Source organism: Parasteatoda tepidariorum, chromosome 12 (genome assembly GCF_982258835.1).
Source record: "Parasteatoda tepidariorum strain Cologne lab strain chromosome 12, Ptep-v5.0, whole genome shotgun sequence".
Lineage (NCBI taxonomy): Eukaryota > Metazoa > Arthropoda > Arachnida > Araneae > Theridiidae > Parasteatoda > Parasteatoda tepidariorum.
The window spans coordinates 22,595,120-22,608,503 of NC_141766.1; positions in this window are offsets into that span (position 1 = coordinate 22,595,120).

Genomic DNA, 13,384 nt, shown 5'->3' on the forward strand with positions numbered 1-13,384 from the left:
CAAACTAAACTTTAATCAACTATCTTCTACAAATGTCTATTTGATACGGTTTCTTCCTTGATTATTCTAGAGATAATTGTAGAATTATCGCCAAATTCTCTTGAGTTATGTGGTTGTAATAACTAATTCAATCGGCTCAACTCAAACCCTAATTTGGGACAGAAACGAAACCTAAAGTAATCTGTGCGTCATATAGCCTGCGCTGTAAATATGGAGGTAATCTATATGTGATTTGTTTGTGTCAAAATATAGCAATTTGGATTTCAAATCTACCTTGCTGTCTTGGACATTAATGCCCTTCCAGAATATTACTTAAAATATTTACTTATAACAATCGAAGTAACTGATTAATTTCAAAACTTATGGCTCACAACAGAAATAGTATATATTTGTACTTTGCACTGCATCTTTTTATAGCAAAACAGCGTGGAAGATTTTCTATGTTTTATGAGTACTTACTTCGAAGGAAGACATATGCACTTGAATTATTTTAGAAAGTGTTGAAATGTATGCACTTTACGAGCAAAGTTTGCAATTGAGTTCCTAAGTCTTGCCTCGTAAAAGTATATGCGAACAAATTGAAGAGCGTATTTTTATATTCATATGCAGTCTCTCGAGGTACTCTAAAGTATATTCCTACACTGTAAAACTAAAGTTTAAATTCTCCTATTACCTCCTAATATCCAAAATTTAGATGAAAAACGTTTGTAAGAATTCGGTTCACGTTTATTTATAATAATATGAAGTATCTTAATTGCGTCAATGTAATTAATCCTTCACTTTAAAAAAACTATATATATATATATATATATATATATATATATATATATATATATATATATATATATATATATATATATATATACATATATATATATATATATATATATATATATATATATATATATATATATATATATATATATATATATATATATATATATATATATATATATATATATATATATATATGTATATATATATATATATATATATATATATATATATATATATATATATATATATATATATATATATATAAATATATATATATATATATATATATATATATATATATATATATATATATATATATATATATATATATGACGAGGAGGGGTGACCTCAAATATGCTAATTAATAAGTGCAAGCAATATTGTAAGTTACAAAATCAGTCACAAAAACGTACTTTCTCTGAATAAACATGCCTTTTTTTGACTGATTCTGATTTCTGACCCACAAATTATAGGGGCCGTGATCTGGGAAATATGGTCTCAATAGTTTGGTCAATGGAGCGCTCCAAAGTTTTGACCCTTTGACCCCTTGGGGACGGGTGATTCAGAAAACCATTCGTACAAAATCACAATCAAGTTGTAATTAAATAAAAAAACGCTAATTTAAATGTAGTCATTGCTAATTTGACAGACTTACTATGCTTTTACTTTAATTATTGTTAGTTTAATTATGTATATAATTAATGTTAACTCAAAGTCTAACTAGTTTTATTTTGATCAAAGTAATGGTGAATTAAATAAATCAAACAATTATAACTCCACCCACAAATCAACTGCTAAAGAAATACTTTGATTACCAGTTTTATCTTTTTACCCTGATTGATACGGTTTTATGCTGGCACGTATTTGTGACAGTCGGCGCGAAAGGGTTAATGTTGATTTTACTTTTTGCGTATGTATCGAGAATTTCTTATGCGAATTAAAAAAAAAAATGTGCACACAATTATCAAACTCGTTTTTCGAAAAATTATTTCATTCTGAAAAATAAATTTTAATGCTAAAATTAAATTTATTTTTTATTATTTTAAAAAATAAGTTTTAGTAAGGAATTGCTATCATTTTTTATTTTATAAAATAATAGAAGAAAAAAAATTAAACTGTAAGGAATACAGTTTTTTAGATCATTTTAAAGTATCTAATTTTTAAAGATTAGATCCGATCATTAGATCAAAATTTATTCAGTATGGTCCGGTTTTTTTTCTGAACACAGTACGGAGAATTCTACTCATTGCGCTATCGAAGGAAACTTTTTATTAGTGGTAACTAAACTTTCTGTTTAATTTACGATTTGAAGAGCACTGTAGAAGAGACAGGTATGTGACATTTGTAGTCATGTGGCAGTTTACTTTATTAGATTAAGCAAAACATATTTTTAGAAGCTCACCACGTTAATATAAAGCTTAACTATATTCAGTATTATTTGGCATAATAATGTTTCTCATGTTCAAGTCTTGATAGTATAAAAATTTCTATAATCGACATTTTTTCCTGTACAAATACCATTCGGTGGACCGTCTCCACAGTATTTATATCAGGTATCGCGGTTATATTGAAACAACACAAATTACCATAATATCAGTAATACCTATTACCATTTTTTTTTATTCGGAGTATTATCTCTTAAATTGAAAAGGACAAGGCACCTAGTTATAACACACATCAATTAATCCTAAGTTTTCTATTATTCACTCCTTCCACTAACGTACTAGAATCGAAATGTTTTTGCAACAATTTTTTCCTCATTTTTTTTTTGGTAAGGATTTCTGTAATTTGTTTTTTCGTGACTGTAAATCAATATAAATTGTACTTCAACTTGATAACGCCAAGAGTCAAGATTTTAAGGATGGGTCAATTTTTCAAAGGAATGTAGGCCACATTTTGTAACCTTGTAATAATAGGTTAATATGAGCTAAATTTTGAACGTAATTATCCCAGTCACATATTTTAGTTCAGAAGTGCCTGTGATGCCATTTTAGGCATTACATATTTCCTAGCTTTTAAAATTGCTTTAATTTTATAAAATTATATTTTTTAAATCTTTCTTAATATAATTTTAAGTAAATTATCTAATTATTTAGTTTTTATTAAATTTTATACAAAGCAAATATAAATATTTTATTCACTTCTTAACACTCAATGTAACCGCTAACTTTTTAATTCATTACAAATGTATAACTCACTAATTCATTCTCGCAATAAAATCGAACATCAAAATCTATTTTTAACTCTTTATTCGTTAACCCTTTCGTTCGTTCGTTGTAGTGCAACTGGGTGTCTGAGGCCTCACGGCCCTGTTAACTCTTTCGAGCCGACTGTCACAAATACTTGCCAGCATAAAACCGTATCAATCAGGGTAAAAAGATAAAACTGGTAACCAAAGTAGCTCTTTAGAAATTTATTTGTGGGCGAGGTTATAATTTTTTGCTTTATTTAACTCACCATTACCTAGTTTAAAATAAAATTATTTAGTTATACTTTGAACTAACATTGATTATATATATGATTAAACTAACAGTAATTAAAGTAAGGACAAAGTAAGTCTGTCAAATTAGCAACGCCTACATTTAAGTTACCGTTTGTTATTTATTTACATCCTGATTCTGATTTTGCAGGAATGCTTTTATGAATCACCCGTCCCCAAGGGGTTAAGTTACTTTACTTCTCGTAGCACAAAAATGCTTCAGTTTCAGGGTTATAATAATTCGCACGATTATTTGGAGGATAAAACTATAACCAAATTATTGAAAATTTAATATTAATAACAATGGGTTTGCTTTGTTTTTGGTTTTTTTATCTTTCGATAAGTCGCTTGCAGATATTACATATTTCCCAGCTCTTAAATTTTTTTTTATTTCATAAATTTATTTTTTAATCACTTTTAATATAATTTTAACTTAATTAAGTCAATTATTCAGTTTTTATTACATATAATAAAAAGCAAAAATAAATATTTTTCTCTTCTTAGCAGTCAATGTAACAGTTAACTTTTTAATTCAATACAAATGTATAACTCATTAATTTATTCTCGCGACTAAATCGAACTTAAAAATCTATTTTAAACTCCTTATTCCTCAAGTTACTTTATTTCTCTTAGCACAAAAGTGTTTCAGTTACAGGGTTATATCAGTTCTTACTATCTTTTTGGGGATAAAGGTTTAACCAAATTATTTCAAATTTAAGACTAATAACAATAAGTTGACTTTATTTTTGGCTATTTTACCTTTCGAAGAGTTATGGACTACTGATATCTTCCATAACGTTGGGAGCAACCGATTCACTTTTAATTTAAAGTTTTTGGTGCTCTAACTCTTGTTTTTGGATCCCCGAGGGTTCCTCAGTTCGAATTATTTAAAAAATTCCATCACTTTTCGTTAAAAATTGAATGTCTTCCTCCCTATAAAGGTATATTATTTTGCTGCAGCTAAATATTTTTTTTCCTTCTGCTTATAGCCATATCTTCTAAAAAATTTCTTAAATAAATCAACAATTCCTTTTTTTTTAAACTATTTTTGTTCAAATTCTCTGGAATAAATCCTTCTTTGGCAGGAAGCGCAAATGTACTACCATGGCCAAAGCTTTCCATAAAAATAATAATAAAATAACTGGAATAAAAAAAATTTCTTCATAGCACCACAACTGAACACTTCACTACACGTAAACTAGGTCAAAAGCGTTATGAACAGCGTTTGTCCGGTCTTAATCTATAAAGAATAATGATCGGTGATCAAATCCGTCAGTATCATCTAGACAAGAGTTTATTTTTAGTTCATATATTTTACCCTAGTATCCCAATAACAATGAAAAAATACAGTGAACTCTTACTCTTGACTCATAGATCAACCGAAGAAAATGAAATACTGCTTTAAACTGCTTATGTTCGTTATTTTCATAATTTATAAAAAAAACTAAATAATCAATAAATTGGGTAAAGATCAACACTGCGAAATCATATGCAAAGAAATACAGACACAATAAATTAAGAGAAATTCAGGCACAATAAATTGAGTTAAGTTTTTTATTTATTATTATTTGTTGCTCTTCATAATGACTTTACGAAAAACATGTTTTTAGAAATTCATCAAATCAATTATATTATTATTATATTATTTCAATTATATTATTATTATATTATTTCAATTATATTATTATTATATTATTTCAATTATATTATTATTATATTATTTCAATTACATTATTATTATATTATTTCAATTACATAGTTATTATATTATTTCAATTATATTATTATTATATTATTTCAATTACATTATTATTATATTATTTCAATTACATTATTATTATATTATTTCAATTGCATTATTATTATATTATTTCAATTACATTGTTATTATATTACTTCAATTATATAATTATATTATTATCATATTATTTCTATTATATTATTATTATATTATTTCAATTATATTATTATATTATTATCATATTATTTCAATTATATTATTATATTATTATTATCATATTATTTCAATTATATTATTATATTATTATCATATTACTTCAATTATATTATTATATTACTTATTATTACATTATAATTCTTCTTCTTATTATTATTATTAATATAGTTATCTGTATAACCAAATGGTCACATATTTCTAAATTCATTCTTTTCTAAATGAAACTCAAGTTTTGTAAATTTCAATATTTAATCACTCAGCCGTTTTCATTGAGTTAATCACAGAATTGAAATTAAACTCAATTATTTTCCTTAATTATATAACGGAGGATTTATACTTAAATAAATCCCTTGTAACGACTTTATTCATTTAACTTAAATATTTTACAAAGAGAATCGTCACGTTTAAGAGACTGGAATACGATAAAATTTTATTTGAATACTAAATCACTTAAACAGTCGAAAAATGATGGATCCTATGAGAGTAAAGAAATGATTAATATCCTTAAGTAAAGATTTAAATTTATGTAACTTCGTTAAAAGTGGAATTTCAAAGTAATTGTGATGAATGTCCTTAACGATACTGATTGTGTCAAATATTTGGATATTAAGTTTTCTTGGAGGCTTTGTTTATTTGCATAATCATGACATTCTTTGCAAAGAGTATAATCTCTTATACGTTCTTCAGTTTGTTAGAAATGTATTGAAATCGAGATTTAACCTATTCTTCTTTTACCTTTTGCTTTATTGTTTTCTTCAAATTACATACATTTGCAGGCTTGTTTGCTCAATTTAGGCTTATAAACCTTTGTCAAGTCGAAGGACAGATAGGGCAATTTAAAGAATGACATCAGGACAGGTAGGAATAAGGCTCCTATACTATCAGAGCTGACCTATCAAGCAATATTGGAGCAAACAAGTTCGCAAGTTAACGTTATTTTAGTATTCGTTATGTTATTACAGAGATGTCAACTGCTCTGGACACGCCAAAAAAATTTAAAAAACGTAAAATAACTACAAAGTAATCTTTGCAAATAGTTGACAATATTTACTTGCTTTTAAAAATGCAAAGTACTTTAAAGTGGTGAATTATATAAGCCTACGCATTGTTTAGAAATAGTGGTGGATTAAAATCTACTAAATCGAACTTATTAAACCAAGAATTATAATTAATAAACTACCACTTGAAAATATTTATTTGCTGTGCTTATGTTAGCTCTTTGCGCCAACAATAAAGGATATGTCGGCCTGTCTAATTCAGGGGCTCTAGGTAGGAAGGTACTTTATTTACGTCACACTAGAACAGCACAATGGGCTTTTGGCGACGGTCTGGGAATCATCCCTGAGGGTGGTTCGAAGACTTGCCATCGCAATTTTGATCCTCTGCAGAGGGGATGCTTTGGTAGCCCGATGGCCTGCGTGCGAATTCCAACAACACAGTTTAACGAGGACCAAAATCGTTCACCCTCGGTCCCTACTCAGGCTGATCAAAGTAGTCACCCATCCGCTTTCTGACAGCAGCCAATGATGCTTGACTTTGTGTTCTAATGGGAACAGGACGGGACAATTCAGGAAGGACAAGGACATCCAGGGTAATGGCGGGATTTGAACTTGCCACCTCCACGCTTCGCACAGCTTTTGGCGGGCGATACCGTTTGGCCTGAGAGGCCCCTTCTCTTACTTAGTATCCACCGATCGGATGTTAAAGTTATGTTTTTATACTCAGAGCTGCTAACTACTAGACTTTTTGCAAAATATTTATCACAATGGGAAGTAAGCAAAAACTAAAGCTTTTAGAATTTTGAATAATTTTGTCAACATTCTCGCTACGTAAGAAATAATTAATTGTAAATGGCAAAAAATAAATTTCCAAGCTTGTGTGCTATATTAAGGCCTTGTTGTGCTATATTAACCCTTTGACGGTCAGGAAATGAGCAGTTTTCGTTTTATTAATTCGCGCAGTATTACGTGTAAACATTAGTCGAAAGTGGCATCTGTTTTCCACCTCCGTTCTTCCAAAAATGTCACCCTTCTCTGGCGATACCAACTGCTCCGTCTTCTGTAATTGTTATAAAAAAGTGGTAGCAAATTATGTAGTAAATTTCGTTGGAGAAGGACAGTTAAGCCTACTTTTTAATCGAGTAACCAGTAGATTGTTGTATTAACGTTGTATATAATATGTTACTTATAGTTTTTGATATTTAGTGGTGAAAAAATTACTTAAAAGGAGAAATACTAAACTGAAAGTAACTTGACTTTCGCTATCACTAGGAAATACTATTTTGCAAAGCGGAGCAAGTTAGCATCTCTGGATGCGGCAGATAGCTCGCCCCACGCGTTTTAAAAATTTCTTAAAGTATTCGTAGAACATAAATAACAGTTTTTACGTACTTTTCGTTTTTAACATAGTCAATGCAGAATAATAATGGTGAACGAGCTCAGTTCGTCAGCGCGCATTGGGGAAAAATTTCACTACGCGAGTAGTGCTCGTTACTAACCATTACGGTCAAAATCTTGCTCCCGAGCGGAACTCGTTTGCGCACATTATGAGGCACGATTCGATTGCGAGCTGAACTCGTTCATAACCGTCAAAGGGTTAAGCTTCTGTGCTATATAAACCTTTATCAAGTCGAAAGACAGGCAGCACGAAGATTCAGGTTAGAACGGGATTTAAATCCGCTACCATGCCCTGTGTGAGTGAGAAGCATAATTGTGGAATTTACATGAAATTCTAAATCATTCACGTGTTGTTGTTGTTTTTAATGCTACTTGTCAATTAACCAGCAAGCCTGTTTGTTGAAAACAAACGAATTCAAGGCAAAGGGAGCGTTTCTTGTTTGTAAATGGCGCCATCTATGGTTATATCTTCAGACACACAGACACGTCATAGCCCATTTTAAAGGGTTGACGCACCCATGCATCCATTCATTCATCTACACATCGCAATTTTCACCTGAACCAGAGAAAGATTAATCTCTGATTCAGTACCCCTAGAAGTATAGATTTGTTATGGGAACTTGAAGGACTTTGTGACTCTACCAATTTAACTTGCACCAGTTACTATTTACTACATGGAGAGTCTTTGGCTGGCGGAGATCGAACCCATGACTTCTTGGACATGGGCCCAAGGCCCTACTAACCAGACTATCCCGACCTATTCGCATGCAATAATAGGAAAAAAAGCTTTAAACCAGATTAAGCAAAAATTTATACATTAAAGCATAAAAATTACTATCACTCGAAATAATTTTTCCACAAAGAGTAGAAAGTTTGCAGCTCTGCTTATATTTATTCAAGTTGCAATGTTTCTACAATTTTCAAAACAATTTTACTTGTTATATATATATATATAGTAGCTAGATTTAAGTTTTAATGTATGATTCTTTGTTTTGTAAGTGTGACTGAGTCTTAAAACTAGCTCGTTAGTGCGTTTCGACAATGTTTCTTTAGCACCCAGAATCATAGTTTATTATTAGCATCTATAGTTTATTTACATAGTTACATTTACAGAGGTTGGCAAAAATACGGGAACGCTTAACTCTATATAAACAATCTTTCTTTCAGATGCAAATATTTCGAAAGATTTGACATGGCAAAATTGTTGCCTTAATTTGAAATTTGATGCAAGAAACTTTAAGAAATGATGCCATTTTTACCCATGCAAAATTTGGATAGGTGAAAATTAGGAGAGGAAGTTTTTAAACTCCTTCTAGCTGTAAAACTAACAATAGTGGAATAATTCTATAAGATTTCGATAGTCTTATAAGATTGCTTTTAAAATTATCGTAATTTTTTAAGAAAGGCGAAAAGTTTCGATCATTTTTAATAAAATAATAAAAAAATAATACATATTTATTTAAAGTTATATTTTGCAAGGAATTATCTTCGTAGAAATAAATTTTATATTTATGCGCAGAAATATTTGAATTCGCTTATAAAGTTCTCGAGATATGGCAAAATACGCAAAAAATAAAATATACATTAAGGTGTTCAAACTTTGAGCGGCTCTCCTGACCAAACTATGGTGATAATATGATATGGTGACCCCCATATTTTGGAGGTAAGAAATCCAAATCCATAAAAAAAGGCATGTTTATCAAGACGTTTCTGTTTCCAATTTCGCAACTTAAAATATCGTCTGTACTAATTAATTAGCATATTTGAGATCACCCACTCGACCCTATAAGAATGAATCCTAGAACGTGAAGATCCAATCATTCATTTAAAAATTCGTCTTTTTTTCTTATGGTGGTCTTTTTTTTTAAGTTTTCGCACTGTAATGCTCTTATGCGCCGTAGGTGCTGCGTCTTTTTCATCTAGAACATTACCATTGATTTAAAGGGTAATAACCTATAAATCATTTTCTTTTATGAAAGAACATTTAACATTGCTGTAAATGGAGTCGTGTAATTTTGTGGACAAAAATTAAGGAGATTTTGTCTTTTGTCTATAAATTATTTTTAACTCAAGAAAGACTGAAACTTAGTATATACTTATATTGCCCAAATGTAGTCAAAATGACAGGATTGTAAGAGAGTAAATAATGAGTAAAGAAATTTATTTAAAATTAATTTTTAATATTTCTTATATTATTTACAGTTATATAACAATTTTTTGGTAAATATTAACAATAAAAAAATTATATATTGTTCAAAAATTTAAGAAATTGTGTCATTATATACATTAATGTTTTTCTAATTGAAATTAAGAGCAGTCAAAATGATTTCCTTAGGCAATCTAGTGTTAAAGATACATAAGAAAAATCAGATAGATGAATAGACATGATATTAAATTCTGATAGAAGTTTATATAAACGATGCTCATTTAAAAATGTTGGGTTTAGTTCACTACTACGCTTAAATAGTAAGAGGGTATGCAAATATATTAAAAACAATTTCCGCTCTTGTTCACATTGCTTATAACTCATCAAGTTTCTTACATGTATCATGAAAATTTTTAAATTTTATGGTTGTTAACTTCCGCGTTATGTTATTTAAGTGTTATTCCATTCAAAATAATGAAAAATGACACAATTTTTAAATTTTTCAAGCATGATCATTCAAATTGTACCAACAATTTTGGAATGTAAAACATTTTCAACTAAATGAAAACTTGTTTACTTAACACGTTCACGCCGGGGTGGCCCACCGGTGGGTCACACTAGATTGTCTCATCTTGGCAGTGCACCGGAGTAAAAACTGGTAACAATAAATTTCATTTTTTAGCTTTTTTCCGGGATTAATAAAAATCCATAACTACCAATTGTTTTTAACGGATGCAATTTTTATATTGAATTGCTTCTTCGCCTTGATAAACTTTCTTACAGTGAATTGCTATTGTTAGGAATAGATTAACTACTCCCGAATGTTATCTAATATTGAAATAGTTCTTCTACCAGTATTTTCTCTTTTCCCGTACCAGTATGTTCACTTTCCCCGGTGTAAAAGTGCTAAGCGTTAGTTCAGAGGCACTCACATAATTTTTTTTGTACCTGTATGATATAAAGCCGGCTATATTAGAATGCTTGAAATTAACCACACCCATTTGTATCCCTACTTTTTATATTGAAGTGATACAAAAAGAATATTTATGAAAAAAAGTGGTATGATGTGTGATTGCGAAATGAGTGGATGATTTCTACTATTACTAAAATTTTATTTTTTGCCAAATCTAGTCATCGGTACCTAATTCATAAACAAATTACGGTATGAGAGAATATTTTATTTCTTCTGGAAGAACGGTTTTGAAACAATATTCCTACCACAAAATATATTTTTGAAAAACGATGCTAACCGGTTTTATTAAAGGAAATTTAGAATACCGCGTTCATGCACGCAAAAAAAAAAAAAAAAAAAAAAAAAAAAAAAAATTCAAATTTTACATCGTGCATTGCTGCGCGTTTAAGGAAAGGGATTATAATAATGTTCCGTTCATAATTCCGTATGGATTTTTTTTCTAAGTATATTATACCATAACTTAGAATTTAACTGGTAGGTTTTATTTGTGAGAAACTGTTTAGTCCTCGAAAATAGCATGCTGAGAGTATGTGCGGTGTGCAGGGATGCATACTCTTAAAAATCGACGGAATATCCGGAGTTTCACACATAAATATATTTTTAGTGGCAACAATGATATTTTAATAATTTAATAAATTAAAACCAAAAGATTTTATCCACAAATGAATACAAAGATTTTAAATAGGTATATTAACACGTTGAACGCCACGCTAATTTTACATGGCTTGCCCATCTGGCCACGGTAAATAACTACAAACTAAACTTGCAAATATTAGACGGAGTTTGCCATTTTTTAGAAGGTTTAGCGAGACATATCTCACGAAAGCAGAGATGCCAACTGCTCCGGACACGCCAAAATAATTTAAAAAACAGTAAATAACTACGAAGTAAATTTTGCAAATATTTGACTATTTCTGCTTGCTTTTAAAAGGTATAGCATGACATAAATACTATAAAGTGGTGAATTCTATAAGCCTACGCATTGTTTAGAAATAGTGATAGATAAAAATCTTCAAAATTGCATTTATTAAACCAAGAATCACAATTTGTAAACTACAACTTTAAAATGTATATTTGTTGTCCGGAGCAAGTTGGCATCTCTGCGAAAGTGGTGAATTATATAAGCCTACGAATTGTTTAAAAATAGTGGTGGATAAAAATCTACTAAATTGAATTTATTAAACCAAGAATCACAATAATTAAGTACATTTTGAATAAATTTACTGCAATTCCATAAAAGAGTGTACATTTTCATACCTGCCAATTTTTAATCCTTTCGAGGAAGGTTTTCCCCAGTGATAGTAAATTCGAATTTAAATTACAATTCTGGGCCGAAACATATGCTGTTTTTGGATAAAGCTTACGTGGACAATCACGACAGTAATTAATATCAATACATATGCATAAATGTTTTAAAAATAATGGTGGTCAAAAAGGTTTTAAATTAAGTTTCTAAATGTTAGGAATATATAGAAAGCATACATTTTACTACCACTTTAAATATAGAAATAAAACTTTACGCCAAATGCGTAAAAGTTGGCAGGTATGCATTTTACAGTTCTATATCATGTTATACGCTGTCAGCCAGCTGTTTTTCACGGCCTATGTGACAGGTCAGTGTCAGCAAGCGGTGGCAGACGCAGCCTAAATGTAATTTCAGTGTCAGCCACCGGTGGTTGACTGGGCTGAAAGCCCATATATATCATGACGGAAAAGAGTGAAAACTGGTAACAAATAAATTTCAATTTTTAACTTTTTTTCGGGAATAATGAAAATCCATAACTACTAATTGTTTTTAACGGATAAAATTTTTATATCGAATCGCTTCTTCGCCGTGATAAATTTCCTTACAGTGAATTGTTATTGTTGAGAATAGATTAACTCCTCCCGAATATTATCTAATACTGAAATAGTTCTTCTACCAGTATTTTCGCTTTTCCCGTACCAGTATTTTCACTTTTCCCGGCGTGAACGTGATAAAGAGTGGTGATCCATGAAAATAAAATCAAAGTTAAGTGTTCTTATTTGTGCAACAATTTTAGCTTCTAAATTTTACAGCGTGTTTTCTGCAATAAACGCCATGTCATTGTCTTGAGAAAACCTATTTTTACCAAAAATGGTTTGATAATACTTTTCACTTTGCTCCCACTTTATCGTCGATATCACGACTTTCATCGTCGATATCACGTGATCGGCAACAAAAGCTTTGAAAAAATTCTGCTTTAGTTTACTACTGCTGGAGAAAAAAATATTGCAAGTACAAATGTTAGGGTGTATGGGAATACCAATTTCTTACGCTTTATGGGCCTTTTAAAATATTGCTACCAGTTGTTCAGTTTCCTGAGGAAGCTGGTCAGCTTAATTATACAGAGATGCCAACTTATATATATATATATATATATATATATATATATATATATATATATATATGGAGAAAAACGAAGAAAATTAAGAAAATCTATAAGTCTTGTCTTCTGCGCATAAGCTGCAAGAATTTGAGTGCTCCTCATATTTTGCTTTGGCTATATTGATACAATATTAGAAAGCAGTCCTTTTAGCAGATATAATAGTGTGGGCTGCTGGAGAGATATTTTCTTCCGGATATTTATTATTTCTTAAAAATTATTTCTTTTTCTTTTTCCTCATTATTCCGTAA